Genomic DNA, 22,788 nt, shown 5'->3' with positions numbered 1-22,788 from the left:
AACAGTCATTTTGAATAGCTTCAGATCAAGGTCAAGCTACAAGCCAGCTATTTTATCCTTTATCTTTGCAAATTGGATGCTTGCTTCTCTCCAGGGTTCTAGAAACTCTTCTACTCTCCATGATTTCTCAAAGAATACCAACTACAAGGGCTTGATCAGAGCTGTGAAATAGGAGCTGCCTATGACTTCTGATCTGGGCTCTTGCACAGCCTAAGTGCTCTTCTCCAAATCTCCCTTGGACTTTAATTCTGTTTCAGCGATTTTTAGTTCATCCTACTTGCTTGAACATTATTCTGCTCCATGGGAAAAAGGTATCAAAGCAATGTCAAAGTTGGGAGGCACTGCCTTTTCTCACTTATTTGTCAAACATTACATTGTCTGCCCTGAGCAGGTCTAGCCCTTCTTTGTCCTGCAAATATAGCTTGAAAAGCCCTTTTTGGCTGTTCTGAACAAACATATTCAGAAGCTCTAAGAATGGAGCTTTCTAAAAAATAAGCTCTCCTTATTCTTTTCCATGAGTTTTTTTTTTTTTTTTAATCTTTCGAGGCAAGTTTAATAATCTCATCAACTCTGATCCTTTGCATAAATAGATCACTGTCCGACCATTGCTAATGTGGTTACACACACACACACACACACACAAACCAATTTCAAAGGAACAAAATTCATCAAAGAGGAAGCCAATATATCTAGTTTTATTCACTCCAATAGCCTCTTGTGACTTCCCTAATTACAGAAAAATGCCTGGTGGGCACAATATGCCTCCAGGATATTTTTTTTCTTTCTTTCTTTCTTTCTTTCTTTTTTTTTTTTTTTTTTTTTTGAGTACCAGTTTTGTTGGTTGAAACAAAGCACCATGGTCTTTGTGCTTCTCTTTAGAGCTTTCTTTCCTTGTGGTTTTATCCTTTATTAAGATAAAAGGTGAACAGGTTTTTCCTTCACTTCTTCTTACAGAAGCTAACTTTTTATACCTGAAAAGATAACATAGTTGGCCTTTGGGGAGTGCCCAAGCCCAAGTATTTGCCCCCTTTCTTGCTGGCTTTGAGACTTTGCAATTGATCATCTGAGCACAGGAAAGGGATAAAAAGAAATTCACATGAAAATAAGCTTTTTTAAAAAATCTAGCTTAAATTAACTGAAGGGATCATCTGGATGGGCCATCAGAAAAAATAAAGCCGACTTTTTCTCATGATCTCTCAGCTGGAAGAAAGCATTCCAGCAAAGAGAACAATAGGGCAACCCATTCCTCCTCCCCTATGCCTACCTTGCACGTGCAGACCAAAGACTAATCTCCCCATTCTGCTTGTCAGCAGTTTGCCTGCCAATCACCAAGGTTCATGCTCTATTCTCTAGTGGTTTTCAAGGCTCAGTAACCACCAAGAAAGGAAAATTGGTCTCCAGGCATCTTGATTCATCATACCAGAATCTAGCAGGTGACACTGAGCAAAATTAACATGAACAAAAATGTAATGCAAACTTTAAAGCAAAATAGCTACTGTGTCTATTAACATCATATTGCCGCAAATTCCTTACAAATTTACTAGAAATATTATCTAGTAAAATAAATTGGCCTTTTAGTTTTTCTTCACTGAGAAGATTATCTTTTTCAGTTCTTGGATCATCAAAATGCATTCTTTCTTCTTTTTCTCCTTGCCTCCCTGCTTGCTTCCTTTTTCCTGTCTTTTTTATTTTTTCATTTTGGTTGGACCAGTTGTGGACAGGCTAACCCTCACTAGTCAGGTAGAACACAAAAACAGAGTGGGACCCAGTTAATCCAACCTGAGGCTCTGACACTCTTCATTTGCTAATACATCACATTTACTTTTTCCCCATCTAGATTTGATTCCACTGAAACATCTCTGTGTATTTTGGTGAAGGGAATATAAAGGTCAAAGTTAAGTCTTCTAGAAGAAATTAAAAGAAACAGTCCTACATTTAAAAAAAAAAATCAGAAGTTTAGAAAAGAAAATAAATGACTAGAATGAGACCAGGTATTGAAAATGATCCTAATTCAGAGAATACTCAGAAGAGCCAAGTCCACCCAAATGTCTTAGGATAAAATAAAACGATGTACTTCATTAAGACTTGAACAATTCAGGTTTAGGTTTTATTACAATGCATTTAAGTAGTCTTAAAAGAACACAACATAGATTTTTATGCCCAGCTTACTGAAAGGGTTATTAAAATTTCACTTTATTTTTTAAAATATCACAGTTGTAGGACATTTTAGGAAATGTGCTATATGTCAGTGGATGGAAGACTTTCTCTAATTCTTTCAAATAAATAAATAAATCTTTTAAAAAACACACACCAGATTTCTTCAGCATAGGATTTTTAAAAGATTTATTGACTAATAAAATATCCCATTGATAATTTTCATATTGATCATATGCTGAAATGATAATATTGAGTTAAATGAATACACTGAATGATGATATACCATGTTAAATATGATGATCCTAAGTTGAGTTCAATAAAATTCCTACAAGTTACCTCATCGTTTGTTTTTTTTTTTCATTTTTTTAAAGATTTATTTATTTATTTGCAAGTCAGAGTTACACTGAGAGAAGAGAGGCAGAGAGAGACAGAGAGGTCTTCCATCCGATGGTTCACTCCCCAATTGGCCACAACGGCCGGAGCTGCACCAATCTGAAGCCAGGAACCAGGAGCTTCTTCCGGGTCTCCCAAGTGGGTTCAGGGGCCCAAGGACTTGGGCCACTTTCTACTGCTTTCCCAGGCCACAGCAAAGAGCTGGATCAGAAGTAGAGCACCCAGTTCTTGAACTGGCACCCATATGGGATGGTGGCGCTTCAGGCCAGGGCATTAACCTGATGCACTACAGCACAGGCCCCTCAGTTTACTTTTTTAATGTGACTACTAGAAAATTAAAAATTGGTATGTGGCTCACACCCTGTTTCTATCACACAGTGCTGATCTAGATCCTAGGGTCTTACCTACCTATTCCAACAGAGGCCAATTGTAAGTGGTTTGATAAACAAAAAGTATTTTTGACCCAGAGATGAAATATGAAACCTCAAGAACAGGAAACAGGTCACAGCCAGTATTTGCTTTGAATATCAATGGTTTGCTTTTTCCTGTAGAAAATTTTAAATATCATCCTGGAAATGTTTACATTTCTCTGCTGACCTGAGTGTAGCCAAGGCACCATTGTGTACAGGATGTGTGTTCCTATCAGCTAGAACCTCTGGAGAAAGAACTGAGTGTGGTTTACTCTTCAGTACAATGAAGAATTCTCACTCTTCACCACCCTTCCCAAATACCCTAATTTTTCAAATAATGGTCCAGTGGATTCTGACTTTGGATTCTAATTCTCAGTTGTAGAAATTGTTAAAAATCTTAATCCACTGTGATAGAGAAAATTGCACCTGTTTTGGCTCAGTGTATTTTTTTGATTTAAGCAGGCATTTCAGTGCTGCAGCAAAAAGGCTTAGAAATTGGTCACACTTTATTCTAATCTCAACCACCCAAGCAAGGCTGATTTGGTGTCTAAGTATAATAAGCTCAATAACTAAAGTTTGCAAAAATGTCTTAATCTTAATTTGATTTAATCCCCAAATGATCACAACTGGGATCAGCCCAGGCCAAACCAGGAGCCTAGAATTCAATCCAGGTTTTCCATGTAGAGGGTGGAGTGCAGGGATCCACAAGTAACTGAGCTACCACTGCTGCCTCCTGTGATGTGCATTAGGTAGAAGCTGGAAGGGGAGATGGAAAAGGGCCTTGAACTCAGGGATTCAGAAATGGGGTGCAGGCATTCTAAGCAACATCTTAGCTGTTGTGCCAAATACTTACCCCTAAATGTTATTTTGTTATGGAGGAAGAGGGCCCATGGAAACAAAACTGCCAAGACCCAGGAAAGTCCTGGTGCACTCCTGTAGCAGAGTAGCCTTGGAGGAGTGTTTCTGATCTTTCTGAGTGTTCACTTCATCATCTGTAAATGAAGAGAATCCTAGTACCTACATCATTGTTGAGCCAAGTGTATATTCTCCAAGATCGGATGCCCTTTCCTTCCAGGCATTTTGGCAGGTCACACTGCCTGTCTTCTTGCAGTTAGCAGTGGCCACGTGACTTGTTCTGGCAAAAGAAACGTGAGCAGCTTTGTCCAGTATCACTTCCAGGTGGAAGGATTTCATCACAGGCATTTGAGACTCCATGTGTCTTCCCCAGCCTTGGTGATCATGGAAGGAAGCATTGCTTTGGAAACATGATACAATTGAAGCAGGTTGGAATTCCCAGCAGAAATATAAGTGCAGCTGCCCTATAGAGTTACCTTGGACCTACAGCAGACTATATGTAAACAAGAAATAAATATAGAATATATTAAGCCATGGAAGTGTGGGGTTATTTATTGTTGCAGCATAATCTAGGTGACTCTAATAGTACAATACAGCTGTAGTCATGAATAAATAAGATTATGTATATTAAAAAGCACTTATGTTATCATCACCACCATCATATTAGGTAGTGTCTAATAATATGATACAAAATAATTATAGCTATTATTAAGTACTTTGCACATAATTAGAGATCAGTACACAGTTGCTTTGATTATTGTTATTGCTTTGCTTAAGTGCTGCTGCTCCTCCTCCCCTGTCATGGGCTGCTCTTGACCCACTCTGATTTTCATTGTTAGGAATTTATTACTATGGCCAAAATGTCGATCTGTTAGCACAAAACACTTGTCAATTAGTGTATTTAAGTATCTCTGTCTCTGTTCCAGTGTAACCTCCCAAATGCCATAAGGAATGATCTCTGCCTGTTTATGATCTAAGATAAGTCTCTTCTCTTCTGTGTAATTCTCTATGTCCCACTGCACTCTATCTGCCTCTGGGCCTTGTATCTCTTTTCTTTGCCTTGTGATTAGGAGATGCTTCCTCCTGACTTTTTGACAAAAAGAGGAGCTGTGTAGTAGAATCCAAAGTGAAAAAGAACACCTGCCCTCTGTTAAACACAGAATAAGAATTCTCCAACATTTCTTCCAGGATCCCAGAAGTTTTAATTTAACTAATAAAGACAATGCATGATTACAATAAGCAAGAGAGAGGATAGAAATGTTAATAAAAAGGGTAGAGAAAAGGAAGCAATTCAAAGTTGTTCAGGGAAATTATATTTTTTGGAAATTTACATCTTACTCTTTTGATAAGTATTGTATACACATGATCTGTTTCCAAAGATAACACATTAAACGGACAATCTGGACAGTTCCAACAATGATTGTTTAGGTCTCTAAGTTTTACACAATTAAAGCAAAGAAATGGGAAACAACAATTGTGAGTGGTTGTCAAAATGTACATGTGCTGGGCCGGCGCCGTGGCTCAACAGGCTAATCCTCCACCTTGCGGCGCCGGCACACCGGGTTCTAGTCCCGGTCCGGGCACCGGATTCTGTCCCGGTTGCCCCTCTTCCAGGCCAGCTCTCTGCTGTGGCCAGGGAGTGCAGTGGAGGATGGCCCAAGTACTTGGGCCCTGCACCCCATGGGAGACCAGGAGAAGCACTTGGCTCCTGCCATTGGATCAGCGCCGTGCACCGGCTGCAGCGCGCTACCGCGGCGGCCATTGGAGGGTGAACCAACGGCAAAGGAAGACCTTTCTCTCTGTCTCTCTCTCACTGTCCACTCCGCCTGTCAAAAAAAAAAAAAATGTACATGTGCCACATGAGGATAAGAGGAAATTGGAAATCTTGTACATTGCTGGTAGGAATGTAAAACAGTGTATTCACAATGGAAAATCATGACACTACCTTAAACAATGCATTGCATTATTATGAGCGTCTTCAAGAAGGTCATGGAAAATTCATAATATGACAAACATATGCATGAATTGCAAAATTCTTTTGCAATAAAATAACCATATCTGTTAGTTACATTTTTCCATGAATCTTTTGAAGTACTCTCGTATATGACCCAGTAATTCTATTTCTGGGTATATGCCCCAAAGATCCGAAAGCATGGAGTCAAACAGATACTTATTGACCAGTGTTAGTAGCAGCTTTATTCTCAACAGCTAGAAGACAAAAACAATTGAAAAACCCACTAACAGTTGAATAGACAAATTGTGGCATATACATAATAAAGGCATATTATACACTCTATAAAAGGAAGGAAATTATAGTACATACTACAGTATGAAAGTCCCTTGAAGACACTATCTTGGGGCTGGTGCTATGGGATAGTGGGTTGTTTCCACCTGCAATGCCTACAACCCATATGGGTGTCAGTCATGATCCAGCTGCTCCTCTTCTAGTCTTGCACTCTACCAGTGGCCTGGAAAAGCATTAGGAGATGGCCCAAGTGTTTGGGCCCCTGTATCTATGTAGGAGACCTGGAAGAAGCTCCTGGCTCCTGGCTTCGGATTGGTCCTGCTCTGATCGTTTCAACTATTTGGGGAGTGAACAAAAGGATGGAAGACCTTTCTCTCTGTCTTTCCCTCTTTCTGTCTATAACTCTGCCTCTCAAATGAATAAATAAAATATTTATTTTAAAAAAGACATTAAGTGAAACAAAGTTATCATAAAAAAAGATTTGTCTTAATTTATATCCTATGATTCTACCTGTGTAAAATACCCAGAATGGTCACAGGCATCAGGACAGAAAATAGCCTGGATCTGGGAAAAGAGAGTAGGTATCTACTGTTTAATAAGTGCAGAGTTTCGGTTTTGGAAGACGAATGAGGTTCTGGAGATGGATGGGCTGGTGGTTGTACAACACAGCTGTACTTAAAGCTATTGAATTGTTTTTTGTTTGTTTATTTTTATTTTTTTTTTTGACAGGCAGAGTGGACAGTGAGAGAGAGACAGAGAGAAAGGTCTTCCTTTTTGCCGTTGGTTCACCCTCCAATGGCCACTGCAGCCAGCGCATCGCGCTGATCTGCAGCCAGTAGCCAGGTGCTTCTCCTGGTCTCCCGTGCGGGTGAAGGGCCCAAAGACTTGGGCCATCCTCCACTGCACTCCTGGGCCATAGCAGAGAGCTGGCCTGGAAAGCTGGCCTGGAAGAGGGGCAACCAGGACAGAATCCGGCACCCCAAAGCTATTGAATTGTACACTTCAAAGTGGCTAAGATGCTAAGTTTGTTACGCACACTAGACCATAGTTGTTGTTGTTGTTGTTTAATTACATGTGCCACTCTGCCAATGAAGACAGAGCCCAACAAGAAGGACCTGAGGATGAAGCTCAACACCTTTTCCTCTCACTGACCGAAGGAGGCACAGCCATCACAAGGACAGGAGGAAGCTGGGACTGACCTTGACGGAAGAGGGGCAGCCAGGCAATTCAGTTGAGAATGTTTTGACATTTAATTTACCAGTGACTTCCCAAGCATTCAATGTTTTCTTCCTTCAGGGAGAACAGCCCTGTTGCTTTGACTGTTCTGTCCAGAGAAGAACAGTCTTTCCAGCTTCCTTTCAAAAAGAAAATCCAGATGGTAGCATTTCTTTTTTCCTCGTCTTCAGCGCCTTGCCAGTAAATGCAAGTTTCCTTTCCAGCTGCCCATGTTGCACGGATCATGCTTTTTCCGCTCCCCTCTCCTTTTATTAATTTTTCTGCTTGAGACATATGGGGAGACATGTGTCAGTGCAGGCACCATTCCCTGTGCCACTGCCAAAGTTAAGGGCAGCTCTGAAACTTGGGGAATTGATCTTAGACCTGTGAAACTGATTAAGAGGCCAGAAGGAAGTCTGAAAATACTAAATAAGAACGAGAACAGTATGGGGCCAAACAGGAGCCTGCTAGGACCAGGAAATAACTCAAATCCTACTGGCAAACACACTACATGTTAATCTGTGTCACCCAGTATTAAAAATATCAAAAGGCTGTTCACTCAAGTGTTAGAAGGTGGGGGTGGGAGTGTTTGAAAAGACCCTTTAAGCATAGGAGGATACATCAATAACTGTGTAGAAAAATGAAATTGAGAGACAAGTTTATTTTGTTGCAAAAAATTTTTTTAAGCCATGTATAGTTTTTTTTTAATAATATTCCTTTTATGAACTTTTTAAAGAACACTTGTATGCATGGACTTCAAAATTTTTTGCAACAAAATAAACTATTTTTTGGTCCAGTTTCAAAGAAACTTTTGAATTTCCTTTGTATTATGGGACATCTGAAACAGGGATGCTTCGAAGTGCCCCGTGTGAGTTCTGGTGGCAAAGCAATTGCCAAAAGGAAGACCCCCCCCGACCCCTTTCTTGGATGAATAACATGGACAAAGGTGCCTCTTTCTCCCTGCTCCCATAACCCCATGCTAGTGGTGCATAAGCTAGATTTCCGCCCCCAGGGCACAACTACTCAATTGTAACATGGCCCAAATCTATACATGCCATGCATGGAGCCATTACAAAAAAAAGATCTCCAGGATACTTAGTTCAAAAAAAAATGAAGGGGCCAGTGCTGTGGTAGAGCAGGTATAGCCGCTGCCTGCAGTGCCGGCATCCCACACTAGTGGCGGTTCAAGTCCCAGCTGCTCCACTTCTGATCCAGCTCTCTGCTATGACCTGGTGAAACAGTGGAAGATGGCCCAAGTGCTTGGGCCCCTACACCCAGGTAGAAGAACCAAAAGTAGCTACTTGTTCCTGCCCTGTTCTGGCTATTGCGGCCATTTGGGGAGTGAACCAATGGAAAGAAGATCTCTCTCTCTCTGCCTCTGCCCCTGCCTCTCTGTAACTGCTTTTCAAATAAATAAATAGATCTTTAAAAAAAAAAAAAGGTACAGAAGAGTTGAGTTGTTTACACAAGTATACACATGGGAAGCTTCTGGAAAAACATGCAGGAAACTGGGTGTCTTAAATGTGGTAAGTCTGAGATTTAGACTTAACCATAGCATACAGGTGATTGAGCTTTGGAAATGAGATGCCAAATGTGTTGGCTATGGCAACAGTATTAAGCTTCTGCCTCCATCTCCTTGTTCTGGTTTCCCTTTCTTGCCCTCTTTTGCCTCCTTTCTTTCTATATGTGTGCTTTTCAGTTCCACAAACTTGCATGCATAAAACTGGACTTCACAGGGTCTCTATTACTGTAATTTCCTCTCATTTGTCTGAAAGGGCTCAGGCCAGAAAAGATGTGAAAATCCCACAGCAGGTGACCTGGTTCTTTCCGGGTAAAGAGCACCACTGACAAGAACATTTTTCTTGAATTAACAAAAGCTGAGGTCTTGTTCTGATTCATAACTTAAAGAAATATCTACAAATATTTGAATAAAGTCTACAGCTGCTACTGGGAGGGCTTCTTATTAAGCAAATCTCTTCTGCTTTATCACGCTTGATAGACACAACATTGCATCCATCCAAATAAACATTTGCTGAGTGCTCACAATGTGCTTGATGCACATATACATTAATAACAAACAGTGAGAAATTTCTCTAGCACAAAATCTGTCTTTTTCCTTCATTATGACTTGCTTTTCTTGTTTTTCTATTTGAGACAGAGACAGAGATGTCTACAACAGCTGGGAATAGGCGAAGCTGAATAAGGAGCCAGGAACTCAATTCAGGTTTCCCATGTGGGTGCCAGGGATCCAAACACATGAACCATCATATGCGGTCTTCCATAGTATACATTAACAGGGAACTGGAATTGGGAGTGGAGCCAGGACTGTAACCAAGTCCTCTGAGAGATGCAGGCATCCCAAGTGGCGTCTTAATTGCTAAGCCAAATGCATGCCCCTCATTATGATTTCTGTTTCTGTTTTATGCCCTTAAGTATTATGATATGGGGAAAAGTCCTCCTTTCATCCCTGATGTCCCTCCACAGACATACAGAAATAACCATTTTTAAGAGTTCATATATCCTTTCGTTCTTATTCATTCAATATACGTATTCTTGTCCCTTTTTATGCATAAATGAATCCTATTCATCTTGCTTTATACACACACACACACACACACTCATTTTACTTCAAGATCATTCAACTTTGAGGTAGCCCTGTGGTGTAGCAGTTAAGATGTTGCTTGGTATGCCTGCACCACCAAAGTGCCAGAGGTCAGAGTCATGGCACCGCCCCAACTAGCAGCTTCCTGCTAACACATATCCTGGGAGGCAGCAGACAATGGCTCAACAAGGTGGGTCCCTGTCATCCATGTGGCTAACTCATATTGAGTTTCTGGCTTCTGGTTTTGGCCTGACACCAAGCCCTAGCTGTTACGGGCATTTGGGGAAGTAAACCAGTGTCAGGAAGATCTCACTATCTGTCTGTATGTCTGACTGTCTCTCTCTCTCATTAGCTTTCAAATAGCTAAATAAAAAATTTTAAAAGATCTTTGCACAGGGGCTGGCGTTGTGGCATAGCTGGTAAAGCCACCACCTGCAGTGCTGGCATCTCATGTGGGCACCAGTTCGAGTCCCAGCTGCTCCACTTTCGATCCAGCTCTCTGCTATAACCTGGGAAAGCAACAGAGGATGGCCTCAGTCTTTGGACCTCTGCACCCACGTGGAAAACCCGGAAGAAGCTCCTGGCTCCTGGCTTCGGATTAGCCCACCTCTGGCCATTGCGGCCATCTGGAGAGTGAACCAGAGGATGGAAGACCTCTTTCTCTTTTTCTCTGCCTCTGATTCTCTGTAACTTTGCCTTTCAAATAAATAAATAAATAAAAAAGACCATTGAACAGCCAAACATGGAGATCTTGCTCATTCCTTCTTTTATACAGTTGCATTTTATTACTTTGAATCAATATGCAGAAATATTTTAATTAACCAGTTTCCTATAGATGAGTATATACATTATTTCTAATCTGTTGCTGTTACCAACAAAATGTTATACTTACATTATATAAAGGTAATTTCATGTGTGTATACAGCCTTGAATAAACTCATAGAATAACAATTGTTATCTCACATATTATATATAACATTCAAAAATAATAAAAAATGCTCAGTGTGGGTATCAATTTAGACTCCTTCCTGTTGAAGCTTCTGTTTGCTCCCACATCATCAACACAATATGTTATTTATCAACTTTTAATTTTTATCAATGTCATTGATGAAAACATTTTATTGTTGTTTGATTTTACTGGAGTCTGATTAAAGACTTCAATATTCACATAAGAGGCATTTTTCCTTCTCTTTCTGTGAAGTTGATATCCTTTCAGTCATTTTGCTGTTAAGTTATTCTTGATTTTTTTTTAATTTCTAGGAACTCTTTCACATTAGATTAACCCTCTGGTCTATGGCATTAGTTGCAAACATTTTTTTCAGTGTCTTCCGACTTTGCCTATAGTGGTTTTTTGCTACGTAGAAGTCATATGTTATTGAACGTATTAAACTTTTCTTTCTGAATTTTTAGTGATAAGTAGCAGAACTCCATGTTGTATTTTAGTATTTTTTATGTTTAATTTTTTCACCTTTATATCTTTGATTCACTTGAAATTTATCCTGGAACATGAGAAAGGGGACAGATCCATGCTGATTCTTCTCCAGATGGCTGATCAATTGCCTCAACACATTTATCAAATATTCCAGTTTTCCCTTGCCAATTTGCAAAGCTAAGTACCTGGAGACCTAGGATCGACAAACATTTTCCATGAAGAACAAGATAGACTGCAAGTATCTGAGACTTTTCTGGTCCCTGCTACAACTTCTCTACTCTGCCATTATCACGTCAATGCAGCTGTAGAGAATTCATCAACAAATGAGGATGTCCACATTCCCAGAACATTGTATTTACAGAAACAGAACTGCTGACCATGGTTGGCCAACCCCAGCCATCTGATAAATTTTGGTATGTATTTGTCTTTCTTTCTGGACTTTTTATTCTGTTCTATTTGCCTGTTTGTCTATATGGGGCAGTACAATGCTATTTCAATTAACAAACCTTATAATATTCTTTATTTGTGATGACTAATTTTTGTATCAATTTGGCTGGGCATGGTACTCAAACACCTGGTTATATATTGTTCTGGTTGTTTCTGTAAAGGCATTTCTTTGAACGATTTAACACTTAAATAGGTAGACTTTGATAAAAGCAGATTACCCTCCATAAAGTCATGGGCCTCATCCAGTTGGTTGAAGGCCATAATAGAAAAAATATTAATCTCCCATGAACAAGAAGGAACCCTACTAGTATCTTTCTCTGTCTCTATCTCTATCTATCTATCTCCCTCTATCATCTCTGCCTCACCATACACAAACAAACCCTGTCCTGTTTCTCTAGAGAAACTAGGATACCATGTGATAGGTTAGCGCTTCTTCATTGATCTAAAGTCTTATTGATTATTTCTGTTGACTGATTTTTTCATGTAAATTCATGATGAACTAATCTACTTAAAATAAAAAAAACTGCTATTTGTTATCGAAATGGAATGCTATTCAATATGTAACTTGGTAAACTGTCTTATATTTATTACTTATAAATCTAAGTTAGAGAGAATTAAAATTTTGATATTACTGAGTCATTCTAATATTAAGAGTTAGTTTCTATCTTCCAGTTATATTTCAGACACTTTTCTGATCATCCAAATATTTCTTGGTAAGATTATTTCTACATATTATCTTTACTGATACCACCATAAATGATCTCTTTTGTCCATTACAAATTCTGTTTGCTGATTGTTTACTGATTGCTTCATACTTAATTTTGTTCACCACAAACACTTTGATATCTACTGATACTCAACATCAGTCATCAGTGAGAGACAAATTTAAATGACAATGAAATGTCATCACATACTTTTTAGAATAACTAAAATAAAAAAGTTTGACAGTATCAAATGTTGACAAGGTTATAAAGCAACAGCTCTCTAATATTGCTGCTAGGAATATAAACTGTTACAACTACAGTGGGGAGTCCTTTCTTAAAAAGTTAAGCACAATATTTAAAAAGTCACTGTCATAGAAGAAGAGAATAAAACAGAGATTACTAGAGAGCAGAATAGGTAAAGGAGGTTGGATAGTGATTAGATAATGGTACCAAAACAGTTATATAGGAAGAATTAGTTCTAGTGTTCTATATCACAATACAGTCCACAAAACTTATGATACATTTTTAAGTAACTAGAAAAGAAGAATTTGAATATCCTTAACAAATTCAAATCATAAATGTTTGAGGAAATAGAAATGCTAACAATTCTAATTCGATCATTGCATATATATATCACATTATCATAACATAATGCCATAAATATTTACATGAGCACTTCAAAACGGTTATGGCAAGTGAATTCATTTGCCTACATGCATGTTGTACTATTAGAGTCACCTAGATTATGCTGCAACAATAAATAACCCCACACTTCCATGGCTTAATATATTCTATATTTATTTCTTGCTTACATATAGTCTGCTGTAGGTCCAAGGTAACTCTATAGGGCAGCTGCACTTATATTTCTGCTGAGAATTCCAACCTGCTTCAATTGTATCACGTTTCCAAAGCAATGCTTCCTTCCATGATCACCAAGGCTGGGGAAGACACATGGAGTCTCAAACGCCTGTGATGAAATCCTTCCACCTGGAAGTGATACTGGACAAAGCTGCTCACGTTTCTTTTGCCAGAACAAGTCACGTGGCCACTGCTAACTGCAAGAAGACAGGCAGTGTGACCTGCCAAAATGCCTGGAAGGAAAGGGCATCCGATCTTGGAGAATATACACTTGGCTCAACAATGATGTAGGTACTAGGATTCTCTTCATTTACAGATGATGAAGTGAACACTCAGAAAGATCAGAAACACTCCTCCAAGGCTACTCTGCTACAGGAGTGCACCAGGACTTTCCTGGGTCTTGGCAGTTTTGTTTCTATGGGCCCTCTTCCTCCATAACAAAATAACATATAGGGGTATTTGCCACAACAGCTAAGATGTTGCTTAGAATGCCTGCACCCCATTTCTGAATCCCTGAGTTCAAGGCCCTTTTCCATCTCCCCTTCCAGCTTCTACCTAATGCACATCACAGGAGGCAGCAGTGGTAGCTCAGTTACTTGTGGATCCCTGCACTCCACCCTCTACATGGAAAACCTGGATTGAATTCTGGATCCCCAATTTTAAAGATGAAAACATGCGCTAGAGTAGAAGCGAGTAGCCTCAAGTCCCACTGCCAATCAGCAGCAAAAGCAGAATTCAAGCTTCACACTGCCTAATTCCAAAGCATCTGCTCTTAGTAGATGTGATTCTTTGTTTCCCAATAGTGCTAAGGTATTCATTACAGAGATCGTAACCTTTCTGTCTAAGAATCTGGGCCTCCATCTATTTCAAGACCACAACAGAAAATTCACAATAGATAAGATGAGGAGGGACAGAGGATCTTCCTGTATTCTTAACTTCTACAAATCAAGCTTTACCCTAAATATTAAATTTCAGTTTAAGGATGAGTCTGAATTTCAATTTCAACCAAGAAAAACCTTTTGTAATCCAAGTATTGCACACGAAACCCCCTAGAGTCATTTTACAATGTGTGAAAAGGATTGTCCTATTTGTAAAATTCATTAAAACTATTTGGTCTACTGAAGGTTGATTATTACCATTAAATGTTTGTGTATGCAATTTCCAGATTGTTAATGGACTGTATTCCTAAAGTTCACATATAAGTCAATGATTTATAAATCAGATTGCATTTTTTCATAAAAATAATACAACTGATGCTTGCAGGATAGCCTATTAAAGCCCTTTAAACACATAATGGCTGAAATACAGTGCAAAGAATAAAAGAGTGCTTTCCCACAGCTTTTTAAAACTAAAGTGTTTCTGAATAAAATGTCTGACAAGTTGCAATTCAAAAATCCATGCGTAGAACTTTCTGCCTATATGCCTGTCTATAGACCTTCAGAAATGGTAGGGAACAATGTAAAGGTTTATTTTCCAACAGATATGAACGTTTTCATGTTTGTTTTGAAAAACAATTGTTTCTTTCTCACTAAACATATAAAAGACAGTCACACTTGTGCATTTTAAAAAATCACAAGAATATCTCCAAAGGAGAAACAGTTGGAGTTTCTAGGAGAGCTTCAAAATTCTTAAGAAAATAGAATTAAAAGATAGTTGTGTATTTTCCACGGATCTTCTGAAACCCTCTCATATACTGTCTTAGTATAATAGGGTAACCATAACAAAATTCCATAAACTAGGTGTTTAAAGCAATAAAAATTTATTTTCTCAGAGTTCTAAAAGCTGTGAAGCTTAAGACTAAAGTGTCGACCAATTTGGTTCCTGGTAAGGTCTCTCTTCCTGGCTTAAAGATAGCTACCTTCTCATTTTGTCAGAGAGGAAGAGAGCATGTGTTTTTAGAAGACAAAAAAATTGTATGAGACCCCATGCTGATGGCCTCATTTAATCTTAATTACCTCCTAAAAGTCTTATATCAAAATACAGACACACTTGAGTTTCAGCTTCAGCATTTGAACTGAGGGCGAACCAATTAAGTACACAGCACCAAACACTTGAAAGAATCAGTTTTAAATATTATGTCATCTGCTCAAAAATCTTTCAGTGGTATCCTAGGTTCCTGATAATAGAATCCAAAGTAATAAAATGGCCTATAAAACCCAACTGGATCAACCCAGACTCCTATCCCTGTGGCTTTGTTACCTATGACCTTCCCTTTCCTCTCTCACTTGTTTCTTACTGACCACCTTACCTCCTTATTGTTCTATAAATACAATAAACAAAAGGCCTTGCCTCAGGTCCCTGCCTTTTGCAGCCATCCCATTTAATTCAGCAACCACTATCCCCCTCCTATCTCTCTCTGGCTTCCTATCATTCTTCTTGATTTAATTTTTCCATATTTAAATATACTAGGTAGAGGTAGATGTCTTGGCACAGTGGATTACCCACATCCCAGCTCAGAGAGCAGGGTCAAAGCCCAGCTACTCTGCTTCCAATCCAGCTCTCTGCTAATGTGCCTGGGAGCAGTAGATGATGGCTCAAGTGCTCAAGTTACTTTCACCCTTGTGGGGGCAAAGGCTGAGTTTCTAGCTCCAAGCTTAAGCCTTTCAGCCTGGCCCAGTCATGGCTGTTACAGGTATTTGAACAGTGAACCAGTGGATAGAAGGCCTCTCTCTATCTTCTCTCTCTCTCTCTCTCTCTCTCTCTCTCTCTCTCTCTCTCTGTCACTTTGCCTTTCAAATAAGTAAATAAATCATTACAAATACAGACTATGTAATTCACTTGTTATTGTCATCTCAACATCACCATCTCTAGGATATCAAGTTCATGGCAGTATAAATTTTATATTCTCTTGTCCTTTCTGTGGGGCTTGACCACTATAGGTTCCCAAATTCTGCATGAAAAACATTTCTCAATTGTTTAACAGCATAATTCTCTATCCACACAATTTTCACAGGTATTTTTTATTTGATTATCTCCTTCACATCTTCTGTGTAAATGGAATAGACTCCTTTCCCCTTGGCAAGATTTATTTGGAAATAACTAATAAGCTATTTATTAGTTATATAATGGTTGTAATGGTTGGTACAACAACATTTCCACTAATTCTGGGTTTTAAAATCATTCTTGAAAACTTCTTGTTTTCCATATTCCTACAGAGTGACATAAATATGTTTGAGGCTGTTCTCCAATCAATACTAATTTGGATTATACAGTTGTATAATGTTTTAGTACCCTGCAGATTTATGTTTGCTGTCAATAAAGTATCCATTCATGAATAGCCTGTGTTGTATTATTTAAAACCTAAAATTACATCTATTATGAAAAATATCCAGATCAATGATTTTTGTCATTTTATTTCATTGAATTAAAATTTTACTACTTTCTTAAATCTGCTTTATACCAATTAATCGAGATAAAACCAATCCTCTTCTTTGTCATGAATGAATCTATATCATCTCTTCCAAGCATTTTTTAGCATAGCGACTCTGTCAATTGTTGGTGTAATTTCTGTAGTAAAGCTCTGCTCATATGTTGCTGTCTTAAAACCCATTCACTCTGATTTTCAACTCATTGGATCTGGTTGGGCAGACACCATGGCTTGCAATCAGGCTGCTATTGGTGCCAAGCTGAGAAATGATTTTGCAAGGCTTATAAAGTCAGAGGTGGGATATGAATTCAAATTTCTTTTTAACTTAGCTAAGGAGGTGAAGAAAATATATTGTGTTCTGCCTATAGTCTCATACTCATCATTCACATTTTATAGCTTTGGTATTTAACACCGGTCCTCCCCACCCCTTTCAAGTGTGTATCACTCAGAATACAGCCATGAGTTGAACACATTCAGAAGCATTCTCTTTTTCAGGGCTTTGCTGAATTCTGAAATGTCCTTTAAAATTCTTTTCACATCAAATTAATTTGTATGCCAATTCACAGTCTACCTTTGACAATTATTTAAGGCATAGATTTTAGAATATATGGAAATAGCACTTTAGTAGCAATATTGATCTTTTGAAATAGAAATTACATTGAGAGTCTACCTACTCAACTTTATGTGTAACACAAATATGAACAAAACACAGACCTTATTCATGGAAATTATAAGCTATACATACAAGGGTTCTTCAACAAGTTCATTGAAAATGCATATTATAATAACACTACTCATGGATTTCAAAACTTTTTGCACCAGAAACAAACTACCTTTTAGTCTCATTTCCATGGACTTTTTGAAGTATATGTATATAAAATTACCCTACAAGAAAAAATAAAACAGCATTCTGTTGGTTCTATCAAATATTGAACAAGTCATGAGTAAATGAGTATATAATAAATGTTTCCAAGAACTTAACTTGTTCTCAAAAAAGCCAACTCTTCTTTTATTCATTTACCTGTTAATTATTTATTTATTTATTTTATTCATTTGAGAGACAAATAGACATCTGCTGATTCAGTCCCAAAGTTCCACGGTTGGGTCAGGTCAAAGCAGAAACTCAAGTCAGGCCTACCACATGCGTGATAGGGACCCAGCCACTTAAGTCATCATCTGCTGCCTCCCAGGGTGTGCACTAGCAGAAGGCTGGAATGGAGACCATAGCCAGGACTTGAAACCAGGCACTCTGACATGGGATGCAGGTGCCCTAACTGGCATCCTAACTGCCAGGATATATGCCTACCCCCTGACTCTTCTTAAAGTTTTCCTTCTGTTCAGGATATTAAATTCTGGAAAGTATGTCCAACATATGAAAATAATTTATCCATTTTTAAGAAAAACACATTATCAGTATATCATCTTAAAAAGTGGAAGCTCCATCTTTAATTTTCTTACCTTTTTTGTTTGCTATTCTTTAACAACTTTAATAACTCACACCGAAGCAATAAGTTATACATTTTCTCATTTCTCTTCATAACAAAAGTTAATCTTATATTTTTCTGCCTAAGACCAGCTTTAGTTACTAAATAAAAGACTTACAGAATAAAGAGATTATGAATATGTTTGATAAATATTTCAGCATGGCTTACCGTCATGATAATTTCAGAAAGGATTATTTTAATCTCTGAAGTAAAACCTGAGAGACTGAGGAAAAGTCTATCTCAGATAATAAAATAAGCAAAAAGAGAAATTTCAAGAGAGGAAAATCAATAAGACCATCCAAAGCATGGAATGTAAGTCAATTTTTAAGTGAATATTTTCTACTATAACACAGGATTATAATGAAGTTAGGAATACCTGGATAATATCCACTTAAGTATCTTTCAGTTAATAGATTATATCAAAGTAGTAGAATAACATATTTCAAATCTACCTTTCAGAAACCTCACATTTCTCCGAAATTGCAAGTTGTCTCTGGAAAGTTTGCTTATTGTTTGAAATCCCCTTCACCTATCAGCATGGACTATTTGAGTGGTTATAAATTCAACTATATGGTCTGAGAATCTGCACACAGCAGGGATTTTGTAAATAATCACTGGACTTCAACACCTCCACGACTGAATACACTGAGATGAATGAGCTGGTGAATTTTGAGAAAAGTCAAACCGTGCCATTTGATTGACCAATATCAGAATTCTGTCACTGCTGACCTTTCCTTTCATGTCACAAGATTGAAGGTTAGGTTTCATGTAGACCACAAATTAGAGCTCTGTCCTCAAATATGTGAAAAGTTGCCATAAGAAAGATGGTTTACCTCAACCTGTGGTTGCAGAGAGCTCCACCTGGACTAGCAAGAGAAAGATACAGAAAGCAGATTTCAGCTCAGAGTTGGGGAAAGCTTGAGTTAGAACCAACTGCAAACAGAGCATTCCACTTTACGAGTGAGGCATTCCCAGGAGTAAGATGTGTCTCACCACTGATTTGGGACATTATAAAATATTTGAGCACAAATTTTAGACATTAAGTTGTCCTGACTCTGCTTCCTGCTACTCTCTGTTCTGTGACAAACTCTATTTACCACACACTCAAAATTATATGCCAAATTTGTTCAACATAAAATTTATACATGCCACCATAGCATATAAAGCAACCACTTAATGACACCAAATTCCAACCAATTTCCTTGTGTAAACAAACACTCTTGGGGGTGATGTCTTCGATGAGAAACTGTTCCAGAGACCTATGTGGGATAAACATGAGGAGACAGAAGACCAAAGGTGGATAAAGAAATATCAGAATATACTGCCATTTTGACACCATATTCCAAAAGTCCTTCCTTTTCTACAATCTCTCTTGATAAATTTGCAAAGCATTCTTTAGTAGCACCAATAAATCCCCTTTTCCGATCATTGTTCAAGATGATGAGCTGTTGAGGTCCCTGAGAGCAAACAAAACACATTTTTGCATAAAGTATCAGGATATTTTGATGGAGGTGTTCTGATATTGCCACACTGATTGATATGAGTCAGGAAGAAAAAACACTGTCTTAAAAATTACAACTAATTTTGCAAAGACACCTGTAACTATTGAGAGTCTCATTTTATCTCATCCTCATTTGCCCCCAATCCAGAGCCTACTCCTTCCCTACCTCTGAGTGACTAGCACCTCATCACAGGCAAAGTAAAATATGGGGGAAGGCTCTGGAGTTGAATGGAAAGTAAGGAATGAGTGAAGTTCAAGAACAGAGAGAGAGAGAGAGAGACAGACTGTGTGTTGACGGGGGTAAGGTGAGGAATTAGGATAAGTCAGAGAAATGGACTGAAGATATTCAGTGCACAAATAATTTGTTTTAAAAAATCAATATAGATTTAAAAGTTACCATTTCAATCTATATCTAAATCCACCCCCAAACCACAGGAAAGGTAGGAAAGCTCCCACGGGCAGAGCTCTTTTCATAAATGCATCTGCGAACTCTAAATTCCCTTCCAGAGTGGGCACCATTTGGAAAGTGGCTGAGAGGTGACATCCCATCATTAGACAGGCAGGAGTGGCACAAGCAAGAGAAGCAGCTCCTCTGTTTCACTCTTTTTTTTTTTTTAAGATTTATTTATTTATTTGAAAGTCAGAGTTACACAGAGGGAAGAGAGGCAGAGAAGAGAGAGAGAGAGAGAGGTTTTCCATCCAATGATTCACTCCCCAATTGGCAGCAATGGCCAGAGCTGCACCGATCCGAAGCCAGGAGCCAGGAGCTTCTTCTGGGTCTCCCATGTGGGTGCAGGGCCCAAGGACTTTTGCCATCTTCTATGGTTTTTCCAGGCCATAGCAGAGAGCTGGATGGGAAGTGGAGCAGCTTGGCCTCAAACCAGCGCCCATATGCAATGCCGGCGCTTCAGGTCAGGGCGTTAACCCGCTAAGCCACAATGCTGGCCCCCACCCTCCCTTTTCAATCCTTGCAAATGGATGGGCCTTCTCCACCATGACAGAGGATACACAGACCAAGGAAATCGACTGTAGTGATGAAGTCCAGTCAGGAAAAACCATAGCATCCCATTGTGGTTTATGTGAGTTCACAAAATCCCCTTTACTCTTAAAAGAACTCTGTACTATACAACATTAAAACGAATGAAAATTAAATAGAATTTAAGAGCCTTGAGAATGTTGCTGCATGCTTTGAGATATATATATATATATATATATATATATAGAGAGAGAGAGAGAGAGAGAGAGAGAGAGAGAGAGAATCTGAATCATTAGTCTGGTCTTTCAGTTAGTTATAGTAGCTAAAATGGAAGGAACACAAAGAAGTATAATTCATCTAATTCCTGCTTACTTAATAAGAAGACACTTCCAAAAGTTCATGGGAAATGAAATTAAAAAGATAATCTTATTTTGGATCAAGAAATTTTGAAATCCATGAATAGTTTTTCTTAACACACATTTTCATGAATTTTTGAAGACTTTTCTGCACATGGATTTAAATATTTTCCACACCATAATAAATTTATATTTTTATTCCATTTTCCACCAAAATTTTAAAATAACTTTATAAAGGCTATCAAGGCAAGGAATGAGCAGGAAATATGAATAAATGAGAGAGCCAAGAAAATGGATCCAATTGTAGGGTTAGCCCAGGTCTACAGCAGACAACAGTACAATGAACAGTGTCCAAAGAAGACTTGTCAGTTTTAACTTATTCCCTGCAAACATCATCTTCCAAGGAGATCTGTTTGTGGAGTGCTCAGGTGAAGGAATGTAAATGAATATGATACACAGATTTCCTCTAACTTCTATGATTTTCATAGTTATAAAGCATTCACATCTTGATATCAAAAAGCAGTTTGAATTTGTGGAAATTCAGCTGGCCTGGCACAATATTCATTATTTTTTCTAATCTTAGTCATTATTAATTAAAGATATTTAGTTACACATTCATAAAACTTTTTAGAATTAAATAACTCATGCTGCTTAGATATATTATTTAAGTCCAGTAATAAGATTTTGAATTATCCACACTCAGAGGTTTTTTTTAAAATAACTTATGATGATGATGATAATGTTGATGATGATGATGATGATTAGAGAGGCAGAGCCAGAGACAGAGAAATAGACATAGTGAAAGAAAGAGCCTTCATCTGCCAGCTCACTCCTCAACAGTTTGCAACAGCCAGGGCTATGTCAGGCCAAAGTTGGAAGCTAGGAATTCAATCACATGTGTAGCAAGAATCCAATTACGTGAGCCATCACTGTTGCCTCGAATGGTTCTTAGTAGCAGGAAGTTGGAATTAGGAGTGGAGCCAGACCTGAACCCAGGCACTCTGATATGAGATGCAAGCACCCCAACCAGCATCTTAACCACTAGGCTAAATGCCCACCCCAACATCCGTATTTTTTAAAGGTATGATCAAAGTAAAAAAAAAAAAAAGACTGTCATTGGAAATTGTGCATGGTGTTGTAGTATTGCAAATGATATTGAAATAGACAAATGTGTGAAAAGTTACGCTCTTTTGAATATGAAGGTACATTAGTATCCAGTGCCATGACAGGTAAATATGATATGCAATGATGATCTACATTTATTTCAGGAATTGCACACTATATTATAATATACACCTATATATAATATATACATATTGTGTATATGACACATATATACAAAATATACATGATATGTATATATTACATACTTTATAATAAAATCCCATTGAAACAGATTTATTGTATTAGGTGATCTACTTGATTATCGCGTATGATCATTTATGTGTATTATTTGATTTCTTTAGTCCTATGGAGCTTTTCTTTTCTCATCCCAGTCACTTTCCTTTCTTCATAAAGGTTGTCCTTCAGATTGATAGGTGGTTCATTTTATAATTTTTAAAAATTTACTCATTTGAGAAGCAGAGATAGAGAAAGAGAAACCTCCACCTACTGCTTCATTCCCCAAATGTCTGCAATGACAAAGCCTGGACGAAGGCCACAGCAGATGAAAACTCAATCCAGTTCTCGAAATGGTCTAAACTCAATTAAGTGATCCATCAGTGCTGCCTCCCAAGGTCTACATCAGCAGGAAACTAGAGTCAGGAGCCAGAGTCCGGCATCGAAC

This window comes from Lepus europaeus, chromosome 9, assembly GCF_033115175.1.
Source record: "Lepus europaeus isolate LE1 chromosome 9, mLepTim1.pri, whole genome shotgun sequence".
NCBI classification, from domain to species: Eukaryota; Metazoa; Chordata; class Mammalia; order Lagomorpha; family Leporidae; genus Lepus; species Lepus europaeus.
Note: the sequence above shows the minus strand (reverse complement) of the source record.